Raw genomic sequence first — 15,063 nt, forward strand, 5'->3', positions numbered from 1 at the left:
TAGAAAAACAATTTAAAGGGATAGTAAATGACCATAGCAATTTAGTGTTTGATAAACCCAAAGATCCAAGATTTTGGGAAAAGAATTCAATGTTTGACAAAAAAACTATTGGGAAACCCTATAGCATGATCAGGCCAATATGGATATATGATTTGCACATAAAGGATAGTGCCATAAGCAAATTAGGGGAACATAGAATAGTTTACCTGTCAGATCTATGGAGAAAGAAAGAATTCATAACCAAACAAAAGGTAGAAAACACTATGATTTATAAAGTGAATAATTTTGATTGCATTAAATTTAAAAGGTTCTGTATAAACAAAACCAATGTAACCAAGATTAGAATGGAAACAACAAACTGAGAAAAAAATTTTAGGGGAGCAAATATCTCTGATAAAATTCTCATTTCTCAAATATATAGAGAACTAAGTTACATTTATATTATAAATCATTCTCCAATTGAGAAATGGTTGGATGATATGAACATGCAGTTTGCAGATGAAGAAATCAAAGCTATCAATAGCCATAATGAAGAAATTTCCAAATCACTCCTGATTAGAAAAATGCAAATAAAATAACTCTGAGTTACCACCTCACATATATCAGATTTGCCAATATGACAGTAAAGGAAAATGATACATGTTAGAGGGGATATATCAAAATTGGGACACTAATGCATTGTTGGTCGAGTTGTGAATTGATCCAACCATTGTGGAGGACAATTTGAAACTATGCCCAAAAGAATATAAAAATGTATGTACTCTTTGAATCTGTAATGTCATGCACTACTGGGTCTGTATCCCAAAGTGATCAAAAAAGGGAAAGGACCTACTTGTACCAAAACATTAATAGCTGCTCTTTTTTTGGTGGCAAGGTTTGGAAATTGATGGAATGTCCATTAATTGAGGAATGGCAGAACAAATTATGGTATATGATGGGGATGAAATATTGTTGTTCCATAAGGAATGATGAGTATGGGGGGGGCAGTTAATGGCTCAGTGGATTGAGAGTAAGACCAAGAGGTGATAAGTTCAGTGTTCAAATCTGGCCTCAAACATTTCCTAACTGTGTGACCCTGGTCAAGTCACTTAACCCCTATTGCCTAGCCCTTACTTTGCTCTTCTGCCTTTGAACCAATACTTTGTATTGATTCTAAGATGGAAGGTAAAGGTTTAAAAATATTAATGATGAGCAGGATGATTTCAGAAAAAGTTAAAAAGAACTATATGAACTGATGCAAAGTGAAAAAAAAGCAGAACTGGTAGTTCATTGTACACAGTAACAGCTATTGTCTGATGGTCAATTGTGAAATAAAGCTACTTTCAGCAATGCAATGATCCAGGATAGTTCTGAAGGTCTTGTGACAAAGAATGCTATCCTCTTGCCAGAGGAAGAACTGTTGGGAATTGGAACAAAGATAAAAGCAAGCAGTTTTCCACTTCAGTTTATTTAGACTTTTAATTTCCGGTTTTGGTTTTATATGACCAATGTGGAAGTAGGCTTTGCATGATAATACATATATAACCCAGATCAACTTGTTTACTCTCTCTAGGTAGAGGGAGGAAAGGACAGGAGGGAGACAATTTGGATCTTATGATTTTGGAAAACATATGTTGAAAATGTTATTATATGCCATTGGGAAAATATTGAAAAAACATCTTTAAAATGAAAAAAAAATATATAAGGAAGAAATAGAGCAAAGGATTTCATCAAAGTTTGGTCAAAAAGATGGGCTGGGGGCAGCCGGGTGACTCAGTGGATTGAAAGCCAGGTCTAGAGATGGGAGGTCCTAAGTTCAAATCTGACCTCAGACATTTCCTAGCTGTATGACCCTGGACAAGTCACTTAACCCCCAATGGCTAGCCCTTAGCACTCTTCTGCTTTAGAACCAATATCAATATAGAGTATTGATTCTAAGATGGAAGATAAAGGCTGGGCTGGGATGATCACTAGGCACTGAGACTGAGGCATAACCACAGGCATCCCTGGTACTCCATTGGTACCCTTATGATGATAAGGAGAAAGCAAGGAAGATCTCTAGCATGTTTTATGGATTCCCTTATGCAAATGGACAGGAGAACCTAGACAAAGTAGTACAGGATGAGCAAACAAGGATATTATAATCCATATCTGTGGAGAGGACATCTACATTGATGAGAATTCAGAATCATTTAGTTATTTGAATATATACATAACACAGAAGTAGTCTATTTTTAGGAGTACTTTGCTATCTCAGTGGAGAATTTGCACAGTAATCTCACAAGATAAGAGTATGGATAAGTTTCTATATGTATCTATGGATGTTTTCACACTATAAAGGAGCATGAGGATATAATAGACTTGTATTCTGGAAAACTTGTATTTGTAATCATGAAATCTAATTTCTAAAATATATGTGTGTGACCTTGTGACTCATTACCCTTTCTAGTCTTTATTTTCCTCTCATTTTAATGAGTTGAACTAGATGATAGCAAAAGTATCCTTCAGTGCTAGATTTTTTGAGATCAAGGATCTACTGAAATAAGTTTTCAACTCATTTCTTTGTTTTTAAAGTCCTGACCTTTCATCTTAGAATCAAGACTATGTATTGGTTCTAAGGCAGAAGAAAGAGGTAAGGGCTAGGTAATGGTAAGTGACTTGCCCAGGGTTACACAGTTAGGAAGGGATCAGAATTGAATCCAAGACCTCCTATCTCTGGGTCTGGTTCTCCATCCACTAAGTCATCTCGCTGCCACCTTCAACACATTTTCAGTTTTATTTCCAGTTTATTTTGCTTGGAGGATTTCATCAGAGGAATGTTCACTTTCTTTGCTAATCTTGTCTAATTATAATTGACTTCTTTGGAAGGACTGAGAAGCCATAAAAAGCCATAATATTTGTATACCATCCTACCCAGTGACCTCATTTACCTTATTCCAGACTTTCCCTAATATAACACCATTACATAATTGAATTTGTTATAATAAATGATTAAATGATAGTCATGATAATCTCTGTTTTGTGTTTTGTGAATTGAGTTCTTGATTTGGAATGAGGAAGATCTGGGTTCAAGTGCTTGGCTGGTACTTAATAGCAATGTGACCTCAGTCTAGTCAGTTAAACTCTCTGAGGACAGGTAATTCTGTAAGATGCATTATGAGATTGTGCTCTGCATTGATGGAAGGAGTTCTCAAGACTACGTATTATGAAATATGATATCTATGATATCACAGATGTTGGACTTATCAACATATCATGGAGGCCGAAGGAATTCAGATTTATACGTGCAGACATGCATCTAATCAGACAATCCTGAAGCCAGTTCTCATCATGGTGTTCACTTCCCATGGAACCTGGATTCCAATTATCCTTACTGACACATTTATTAGCTGCCTCTCACTACTAGAGATCCATGTTTTTGGGGGATGAAAGGATGAAAGAATCTTCCTTGGGTGCACTGAGGATATTGTCTTAGAAGAAAAAAAAACCCCAAAAAATTCATGACCCAAGAGAATGATAGTGCAATCTCCTGGCTACCATAGGGGTAGAGTTTCTTGGTTGAACAGAACTATCACTTCTACTAACAAATGCTCAGAGCCACTGCTTTTCAAATAAGATCTCAGGGACTTTATACCAGAGGCACCATGGCTGTTTCTAGATAGGAGGGCAAGTTCTCCCTTGGGTATGACTGTAGATAGAGGCCACAGCCAATCATTTACAAACTTCACAACAAGATTTGATGGAAAAAACAAACTTAGGCTCAAGTTTAGGCTCTGCTACTTATTTGCTATGGGTAAATCATTTATCCTTAGTGGCTTTTACTTTCCTCTTTGGAGATAATCATATCTATTATAGAGTTATGAAGAAAATACTATGTAAAGTGCTCTATAAATGTAAATTGTATTCATCATCATTGTTACATTCTTATTGTGAAACACTTTGGATTTGTCTACAATAACAGCTCTATGTAGCTATTATTTATTCAAGTTATGTCCATAGTCATGACACAGGGGATGAATGAATTCAGCTGCATTTTGGATTCTCTGAATATCTTATGCTTTTTTTCCCAAATGTTTGGGGTTTGATAAAACCCCAAAGATATTTGCCAAGCCCCTTTCCCCTTAATTTTTAAACCCATGTGTATTTTAAGGGAAATTCAGTCCATATGTTTTTGATTCATTTGCTCTCAACTCATCAAATTGTTGTTTGGAAAGGGCTATTTGATGTTAAAGGAGCCTTTAGAGTCAAGCTACAAGTCTTTTAAAGTTCCCTTTGACCAGCTCTGAAATTTTAAAAATGTTATAATTTGCCAAGCATCAAACATTCCCCAATCCAAAAAGGTTCACGTGTGGTTCAAAATTCGAAATCTGTTAATTCAAAGTGGGCTGTGAAATTGGAAGACCCCACTCCATCCCCTACCTTTCCATTTCAGGTTGATTTCTACTCAAAGAGGATGGTATCATGACCACAGCTCCCCTTGCTGCCAGTAACCCAGACCTGCCAATAACCACTTGTGGACTCAACAAAGGCCAGTTACAAATCCATGCTGGAAGAGGCATGAGGAATATTTCAATCGATTTGTTTCATTAATTTATTACCTTGGAGAAAGGAAACCTGGGAAATATTTCCATGAATAAATTCTTGGGGTGGGTGATCAATTCAAAGAACTTATCTTTGGAATTCATAAGATTTCCCTTTCTGTGATCCACTTTTATATCCATTTTGATAAAAGTAAGTGTAATGTAGGGAAAGACCTGAATTTGAATCAAAACTCTACCATTTTTGAACCACAATTTCCTTATGTAAAATGGGAAAAATAAGTCACATTACCTGCCTTACCAAACTGTACTAAGGAAAAAGGGTGATAAAATGATATTTAAATGGGAGCTATTACTATGCATAATTATCATCATAGGGATATATGGTCTATGAAAGGAATAATCCCTCCATGGGACACAGAGCACTAGTCTGGAAAGAATTTCTTTGAAAAGTACTGCCTGGGAACTTAAGATCTATATTTTCTTTATGACTAGTCTTCCTTTGCCTATTGTTTCCTTTACATTTCCTTCCTGCCCTCTCTTCTTACTTCGCCATGTCTTTGTTCTTTAATCTACCCACTTGCTTACCTTCCAGGAGCTTTCCTTATTCCCCTACTTTTCAGCCCCTATTCCATTGGGTTATCCCATTCCTTTCAAATTCTTATTTGAATTGCTGTCTAGTGATACTGATCAATGATATCAATGGAGCTACCAAATTTCTAGTTCGGCCATCTAATTCAGCTATCTCTCTAATTGCTATCATCAGGAACTATGGTATGAAAATACTAAATAATAACATCTTGAATTGGAATATATATTTTCAGACTTTTCAAAATGTTATTTCAATTGGTTTTATTTACTTATTTGTCAACCCTCATCTTCCATCTTAGAATCAATACTCTGTATTGGTTCTAAGGCAGAAGAGAAGTAAGGGCTAGGCAATGACGCTTAAGTGACTTGTTCAGAGTCACATGGCTAGGAAGTGTCTGAGGTCAGATCTGAATCCAAGCCCTCCCATTTCTGGGCCTGGCACTCAAGCCACTGAGGCACTTAGCTGCCCTTCAACTGGTTTTAGTTAGGGAATCTGGGTTTGACTTTCCATACCTTTTGATCTATGCAACCTTGAGCAAGTCATTCACAGCCAGGGCTCTATTAATGCAAATAAAGAATCCCCTGAAATTGTTGCATATATTTAAATTTGTGCTGTTTGAAGTCATGATTATGTAAAATATATTAAATGATTCCAGACTAAAGGAAAAATGTAATGAACGTTTGAGAAATATGACCATTTCAGATGAGTCATTATTTACATTAATTTGAGGGCAACTTAAATGAGAAATTGAAAGAAATATGGTAACCAAGTAAGAATGGGAGCTGAAAAGTAAAGGAGTCTGGAAAGGTATGGAAAGTAATTAAGTGGATATATTAAGGAGTAAACTCTTTTGATCTCAGATTCAAATCTGTAAAATGGTAGGATTGAACAGGATGATCTCTAATCTCCCTTCCAATTCCAATCCTATAATTCTGTGGTCCTGAGATTTTCACATAATTTTCATGAAGTACATATAAACTAAGCAATATTTAAGAGAGGAGAAGATGAAATTTAAGGGAATATCCATCAATTGGAGAATGATCGAAGAAGTTGTGGAATATACACCTCTAGGGAAAGCACTGATGGAGCCTGACTACAATCAAATCATACTATTTTTTACTTTACTTTTTTTCATGTTTTTTTGTCTTTGTTTCTTTATAACATGACTAATATGAAAATATGCTTTGTGTGACTGCACATATATAACCTATATCAAATTATTTATCTTCTCAATGAGGGGGGAGGAGAAGGAGAGAGAGAATTTGGAATACAAACATTTAAAAAATAAATGTTAAAAACTATTTTTACATGTAATTGGAAAAAGTATTAAAAAGAAAATAAAAGAGAGATCTAATTATAGAACCACAGAATGTTAGAGAGGGAAAGAGATTTTATTAAATATCTTCTAGTCCAATACTTTCATTTTAAAGATGGAGAAAATGAGTCCCAGAGAACTGAAATGCCTTACCTAAGATCACACAGCTAGAGAATGATAGAGACTAGAATAGGTTCCCAGAATCCCAGTTTAGTGTTTTTTTCTACCATACTAAACTCTTACTGGAGCAAGTAGTATTTTTCTTATTTGACAATAAAGAAACTGAGTTCTAGAAAGAGGTTAAGTGGTTCACCTAAAGTAACATTCTGAATTGGTAGCAGAACTGGAACTAAACTCACAGTCACCTATAAGCCAGGTTTTCTTTGACAACACAAGGGCTATTTGGATGGGTATTTGGAAGACACTTGGATACTATTCCCAATTTCCTTTCAGTTACTAGCTTAGCTGAATGGCTTTGAGTAGGTCATGTTTCCTTGGGATCTCAGTTTCCTCCTCTATAAATTTCAAGGAATGGGGTAGACTAGATGATCTCAAAAGTTCTTTCCAGTTCAAAAAGTTCAGATTCTAAGACAGTCACAGAACTCTAATTAGAGTATCAAATGGGGCTTTGTCCTGGGTGCCAAAATCAGAGGGTTGCTGACAGTACTTGTATTACTTCAGAAATGAACTCAGCAACAAGTCAGCAAAATCCTCCCTGCACCAGCCTCTCCCTACTCTCTTCCTTTCCAGAAGTTGCTTCTGTGACCTGAGATTCCTGTCTCCCCCTTACAGCATGGTGACTCAGATTTCTCACATAGTATTGCATCTCAAGGTTTTAAGGTTTATCCCATGAAAACTCTCATGTCATGACTCCCTAGTCTACTTCTCAATTTCTCCTCTAGTGGTCTTTGTTTGTTGTTTATTGACAACTCTTCTGTCTCTCCAGCCTTCTTGAGTTCATTCCCAGAACCTCATCTAACTGTATAATATATCTATTATCTATCTATCCATCTATCATCTATACATGGTCTATTTTATGTTATCTAGCTATATTTTATCCATCATCTATCTATAATGTATCTATTTTATCTCACTACAATTCTATCTCTCTCTCTCTCTCTCTCTCTCTCTCTCTCTCTCTATCTGTCTGTCTGTCTGTCTGCCTGCCTGCCTGCCTGCCTGTCTGTCTGTCTGTCTATCTATTTATCTATCTATTTATCTATCTATCTATCTATCTATCTATCTATCTATCTATCTATCTATCTGTCTGTCTGTCTGTCTGTCTGTCTGTCTGTCTGTCTGTCTATCTATCTATCTATCTATCTATCTATCCATCCATCCATCTATCTATCTATCTATCTATCTATCTATCTATCTATCTATCTATCTATCCATCCACCCACCCATCTATCCATCCACCCACCCAACCATCTATCTATCTATCTATCTATCTATCTATCTATCTATCTATCTATCTATCTATCTATCAGCTTCCCAATCTATTTCCCTGCCACACTCAATGAATTTGTCTTTAAAAGTTTATCTCAGTGTGTTCTTGATGTTGTTTGCTCTAAGGAGCATTGTGTGGTACTAGTTTGAGTTTTCAGAAATCCCTGCCCCAGCTCTGGAGCCTCAATTTTTATGGAACCTGGAGAAATGGTGTATTATTTCATTCCTACACCACAGGAATTCTTTAAGAATTAAATGAGGCAAATCTTTGAAAAATATTAAGTAGCTATTCAAATCACGATGTCGCTTAACTTTAGGTGGGAGGATCAACCCACTCATTCTACATCTTTTATCAGTTTGTCTGGGAGGCTGCTGCAGGAGTGAGATTCTTTTTAGGCAATTTGAGAATTTTTAGACAGCTTAGCTTCCCCAAGGATGTCTCCTAAGGCAACAGTCTGGATGTTTATAAATGGCTTCTGGGTCTTTTCCCCCTCTGGCCTCTATTGACAAATAAATGACTGACTCACTAGATTAAAATATGCTTCTGGTTAAAAGTTGTGTGTAGTTATTAAAAGTTTGTTGTGTCTACTCAGATTGTACTGCCCCAGCCTCTGTATGGGGCAGCTGACTTAAATATAAATATAAATAGAGATAAATATTTCCATCTCTGTTTTAGTCACTACTGTATATTCTGAGTTCACACAGAGAGAAGGAAGTCACAGGAAGAAGAATTAGTTGGCTTTAAGAGACAATTTATTTAGAGACTGTATATCAAGTGATAGGTAGCTTATGGAACCCACCAGTTATCCTTAATCTGAGACAATGGAAAAGATTCAAAATGCCCCACCCACTCACTCTGGGGCCAATATTTTCAGCTGGAGAAGGCACCGACTCAGTGTATTTTGTTTCTCTCAGGCAACTCTTTTGTGTGATTTTTTTTCTGATGGTTCCTGCAAGTCTTGAACTTGGCAATAAACAGTACAGGCAGTGGTTAGGGTCAGAGACATGGTCAGGTCTTACTGTTCTAGAAAACTTTGATCTTTCTGCCTGCCTTGGTTTCTTGTCATGTAAAATATTAGAGAATTTAGAGGTAGAGAGAATTTCATTTTGTCCCAGATCTCTCATTTTTTTAGATGAGGAAACTTGAATACCAAAGAAGGGAATTACTAGACTAAAACACCAAAGATAGCATGAAGTAGGTCTAGGATTCAAGTCAAGGACTTCAGGATAACAAATTTATCCCTTGAAGGTGCTCTCCTTTCCCTAATGAACTATTCATGGCCCTCTGCTCTCTCTTCTTATTCCTTTCCTCCTCAGTTAGTTGTGCAGTTGGAAGGACTCCCATGAATTTATTCATAATGGGGCATTAATAAACATTAAGGCTGCATGTACTATCACTCTTAGTCAGTTTTTCACGTTATCAGGGGGAAAAAGTCATAATCTAAAGGAATAAAATTCTAATAAAAATGCAGCCCTTCTTCTGGGATACCTTTCACTTGCCCTTAAAGGTCCTTCCAACTGCCCAACTAACTGCCAATTGGAAGAGTTGGGATTCAGACTAAGATTCTCTGATCTCAAATCCAACAGTCTTTCCATGATACCATGTTGCTTTGTAAATTCTAAAACTCCTTAGAATTCAATTCTATTCAGCAAGAATTTATTAAAGCATCTACCTTGTTCCTCTCTGTCTCTTTTTTTCTCTCTCCTTTTCCTCTGTCCTTTTGCTCTTATCTCTCCCTCTCCCATTCTCTCTGTCTATCCTTTCTTTATCTTTTTGTCTCTGACTCTTATTTTATCTCTTCATTCTATCTCTCTGTATCTCTCTGTGTCTCTTTGTCACCTCATACTCCTGCCTTGTCATTTTTAATAATTAGATACTTAAAAAGCATGAGTTGGGGGCACAGAAATAGGAACCTGCTGTGCTGAGTGCGAATGCTAGATTTTGCAGCTGTGGTGAAACAGTATTTAACATTTAAGAGACAGAAATGGCTATCAGTAAAGCTAAAATTATATGCTTTGCCCCTGTCTCTAACCTTTGGAATGGTGCCCAGCTCCTGACAGTCTCTGATGATGTCTCTGTGGAGGAAATCCTCTGTTGAAGGAAAGCACATTTCTTTCTTCCAAAGTTATATTCAGCCTTTTGTAACTTTCATTTTAGAGGCCACAAAACACTTTCTTATAATGGTACAATTAAAATATTCTGGTCTCCAAATGCCACCATTGCATCTGAGAGATTCAATAAAAACAACTTCATTCAGTTAGCATTTATTAGATGTTCCCCATGTGACAGTCCTTGAGATGAATGTTGGGGTGGAAGGAATCCAGTGATGAAAATACACAATCCTATTCCTCAAAGAGTCTATATTCAAGTAAGGGGAGAGAGAGCATCCATATGCATAATGGAATATCACAGTTTGAAAAGTCCTCAGAAAAGTACATAAATCAAGTCAAAAAACATTTATTAAATCCCTCCTATATGCCAGGTATTGTGCTAAGCCCAGGGGATACAAAAAGTGCCTAAAACACTGTCCTCAAGGAGCTTACATTCTAATGGTGGAAAAACCATACAAATGATTATGTACAAGCAATCTACGTACAAGGTAAATTAGCAGTATTACAGTCACCGGCATTAAGAGAAATTGGTAAGGGCTTCTTGCACATGGTGGGGTTCTAGTTGAGGTTTGGAGGAAACCAGAGAAACCAGGAGGTGAGACCAAGAGGGAAGGAATTTCAGGAAATTTCAGGAAGGAACAGTCAATAAAAACATCTGGAGTCAGTAACTGTCTTGGGTGTGTCTTGGATGACATTTTATTCACTTCTGATTTGAAACCAAAGTGGGAATCCCTCTTGTTGAGGGTCATAAGGATCTTGTCACTTGCCTTTGGCAGTGGGTGTCATAAGGAGTTTCTCCTATATTCTCCCATTAAGTTGATATTTCATTTTCTTAAAGACTCTCACAGTTGTGAAGGACCTAAGGGAAGTCAGGTCAAATTGTGACTGAGAAGGAATCTCATCCAGAATAGATAAATGAAAGGGTTGCAGAATTTCTGCTTACACATCTCAAGTTAGGAGGAGTTCATTATCTTTCTCTTTTAAAAGCTTACTTTCTATCTTAGTAACAACTGTAAGACAGAAGGACAAAGACTAGTCAAATGGGATTAAGTGATTAGCTCAGGATCACACAGATATGAAGTGTCTGAGGTCAGATTCAAACCCAGGTACTTCCAATTCCATACCTGCTAATCTATCCACTATGCCACTTAGCTACTCCAAGCTCATTATCACTCTCTCTCTCTCTCTCTCTCTCTCTCTCTCTCTCTCTCTCTCTCTCTCTCTCTCTCTCTCTCTTCTCTCCATTCCTTTTTTTTAATTTGGAAAATTTTATTTAATTAATTAATTAAAAATATTTTTCCATGGTTACAAGATTCATGTTCTTTCCTTCCCCTCTCCCACCCCCTCCCATAGCCAGTATGCAATTCCACTAGGTTTTACATGTGTCATTGATCAAGACCTATTTCCATATTATTGATATCAACACTAGGGCGATTGTTTAGAGTCTACATCCCCAATCATATTCCCCTCGAATGATGTGATCAAGCAGTTGTTTTTCTTTTGCGTTTCTACTCCCACAGTTCTTCCTCTGAATGTGGATACCATTCTTTCTCATAAGTCCCTCTGGAGGTCCTTCCAGTTCACATGGAATCCCTCCAGTTCATTATTCCTTTGAGCACAATAGTATTCCATCACCAACATATACCACAATTTGTTCAGTCATTCCCCAATTGAAAGGCATCCCCTCTTCCAATTTTTGGCCACCACAAAGAGCACAGTTATAAATATTTTTGCACAAGTCTTTTTTTCTTATGATCTCTTTGGAGTATAAACCCAGCAGTGCTATGGCTGGATCAAAGGGCAGACAGTCTTTTAGCACCCTTTGAGCATAATTCCAAATTGCCCTCCAGAATGGTTGGATCAATTCACAACTCCACCAGCAATGCATTAATGTCCCATTTTGCCACACCCCCTCCAGCATTCATTACTTTCCTTTGCTGTCATGTTACAAATTCATTATCTCTTAAAGCAGTCTATCCTCATAGGGATGAATCTCTCTCCCCACCCTCATGAACCTGGACATCTGAGACCAAGAGATTGATCCCTTGAGTCTGAGGAGAGGAGGGAAGGTGATGGGTAGAAAAAGCAGGGCATGTAGTTCCTCAGAACACTTCCTGTGTAAAGAAGTTACATCATGACTGAAGGGAAAAGTGATAAGTGTCTAAGAGAAGGAAGAAATTCTGTAGGTGTTCTGAAAAGAGTTTTTCTTGAGTTGGAAGCAAGGTAAAAAAAAATTCTATTAAAATAGCTGTTAAAAATACTGACACCATTATCTGCTCCACTAAAATTATCATCTAATGCCTCTAAAGCTTCACTGGATGGTGCAGGTAACCCTGAATTCTCAAAGGCTGGGCCAGCAGATTGCAAGTTGTGACAAGTGTCATAGATTTGGAAAGATTTTCTTTCTCTAGGAGTCTGGAGACAGTCTGTATGATTTTTTTTTAGTCCAGCCCAGCTAAGTACAGAAATGAAGTATATCAGGAAGAGGTCATTTATCACAGATGAATGAATTTTTTTTTTTTGGGCCACAACAACTCATGAAACACTCTTTTAAGGTTTGGAGGGCTTGACATCCATGACAGTGGATGAGGAAATCTCATGTGGTTTTTAGGATCATAGATTCTATCAGAGATCCAGAACTAGAAGGGACCTAGAGACCCACTAGTCCATTTCCTTAATTTTATGGATGAGGAAACTGAAGCTCATAGAGATTAACTGACTTTCCCAAGGTCACACATAGGTGAGCTCTTATTCCAAATCCAGCACTCTTTCCACTGTCTTCTTATTGTTTAGTCATATTTCATTCCTTATTATCCTATTTGAGGTTTCTTGGCAGAGATCTTGGAGGTCTGCCATTTTCCTCTCTAAATTATTTTACAGATGAGGAAATGGAGGCAAACAGGGTAAAGTGACTTGCCCAGGGTCACATAGCTATTCAATGCCTGAGGTCAGATTTGAACTTAAAAAGGTGAGTCTTTCTGACTTCCGGCCTGGCACTCTATTATTGTGCCAAATGGGTGCCGTCTTTCCACTCCACCACATAGCTTCACTTTTAAAGTATTAAAGCCACCTTGCCATCTCCAAAGATTCATGGCATCTGAGATCTATAGCAATTGTTTGCCAAAGTGAAATTATGGAATCTTTTACGTAAAGGGGTAGAACCATACCTCATCAACCAATTATTTAAGAAGCTCCCACTTAAAATTGCAAAGAGATATTAGTTTATTCTTTAAATGCTACCAAGAAGTGTCCCTTTATTATTTATTATTATATACTTATGTGGATAAGATTCAATCCTGGGTCTAGTATAATCTCAAAGAGAAGGGATTCAGGCAATTTATAAATTGTCTCTGGTTCATTATGATAACATCCTAGAATCCTGGGAAAATTTTTAGATAAAACTTAGTTTAGTTATGGCTCCTATCTAGGGTCCCCCTAAAAAAGGAAGCCAAAGAGGTTAGGAATGGCTCCTACCTAGGTCAACCCTAAAAGAGATTACAAGGTCCCTTCTAGATACTTTAATCAGTATACAAAGTAATAGATATCAGGTATAGGACAATTGTGGATGTGGTCTACCATAAAAGAAATATTTATCCTGGAGAAACCTCTGCCCTGAGGCCTCACTTTCCTGACTGGTGTCTGCCTGACTGCAACAACAGTATTTTAGGTAGGGTGCCAGTAATGTTCCACTCAACTCCCCATTCCACTCTTTCTCCTTTTTGATATTTTGACTTAGGCCATCACAATTTAATTCTTTGAGGGCAAGGACTTTTGAGCTTGCTTGTATTTATATACTCAGCACTTGAGCATTTAAGAAATACTTTCTCTTGTAATGAATGCTGGAGGGGATGTAGCAACATTGGGACATTAATGCATTGCTGTTGGAGTTGTGAATTGATCCAACCATTCTGGAGGGCAATTTGGAACTATGTCCAAAGGGCGATAAAAGACTGTCTGCCCTTGGATCCAGCCATAGCACTGCTGGGTTTATACCCCAAAGAAATAATAAGGAAAAAGACTTGTACAAGAATATTTATAGCTGCGCTCTTTGTGGTGGCCAAAAATTGGAAAATGAGGGAATGCCCTTCAATTGGGGAATGGCTGAACAAATTGTTGTATATGTTGGTGATGGAATACTATTGTGCCCAAAGGAATAATGAACTGGAGGAACTCCATGTGAACTGGAAGGACCTCCAAGAATTGATACAGAGTGAGAGGAGCAGAACCAGAACATTGTATGCAGAGACTGATACACTGTGGTACAATTGAATGTAATGGACTTCTCTACTAGCAGCAATGCAATGATCCAGGACAATTTGGAGGGACTTATGAGAAAGAACATTATCCACATCCAGAGGAAGAACTGTGGGAGTAGAAACACAGAAGAGAAACAACTGCTTGATCACACAGGTTGATGGAGGTATGATTGTAGATGTAGACTCTAAATGATCATCCTAGTGCAAACATCAACAACATAGAAATAGGTTCTGATCAAGGACACATGTAAAATCCAGTGGAATTGAGCATCAGCTACAGGAAGAGGTGGGGGGAGGGAAAGGAGGGAAAGAATATGATTCTTGTAACCAAGGAATAATGTTCTAAATTGACTAAATAAAATTTTCAAAAAAAAAGTATAAAAACAAAAAAGAAATCCTTTCTCTTAAAACAGAGAATTATCCCAACCCCACATTAACATGTATTGTGATTTTTAATTTTCCTCCATCTTGCTTGGTCTAGCACCCAAGAATGTGTACATCCACACTACATGGGCATGTGCTAGCTAATGACAAATCAGAAACAACTGACTTCCCCCCTGGTCTGTCCTAAGTCAAGCTTGAGCCACCATTGGCAGGTGTGAGGTGCAGGAAGTGAGGTAGAGAACAGCCTCTGGAGTTCACTCACTTCCTGTGGACAGGGCTAGACTCAGTTCCTGGAGCTCAAGCTGGGAGGAGGCCTGAAGGCAGCTTTCCTTCAGATCCATCACGTGAGTGAAAGGACTGATTCCCTTCCCTGCCTTGGCCCTCCAAGGCTTAAAACTCCCTCTGGCTCTGCCAGGAGGTTGAGTTAACCTCTTCCTT

The sequence above is a fragment of the Monodelphis domestica genome, chromosome 1, assembly GCF_027887165.1.
Source record: "Monodelphis domestica isolate mMonDom1 chromosome 1, mMonDom1.pri, whole genome shotgun sequence".
Classification (NCBI taxonomy): Eukaryota; Metazoa; Chordata; class Mammalia; order Didelphimorphia; family Didelphidae; genus Monodelphis; species Monodelphis domestica.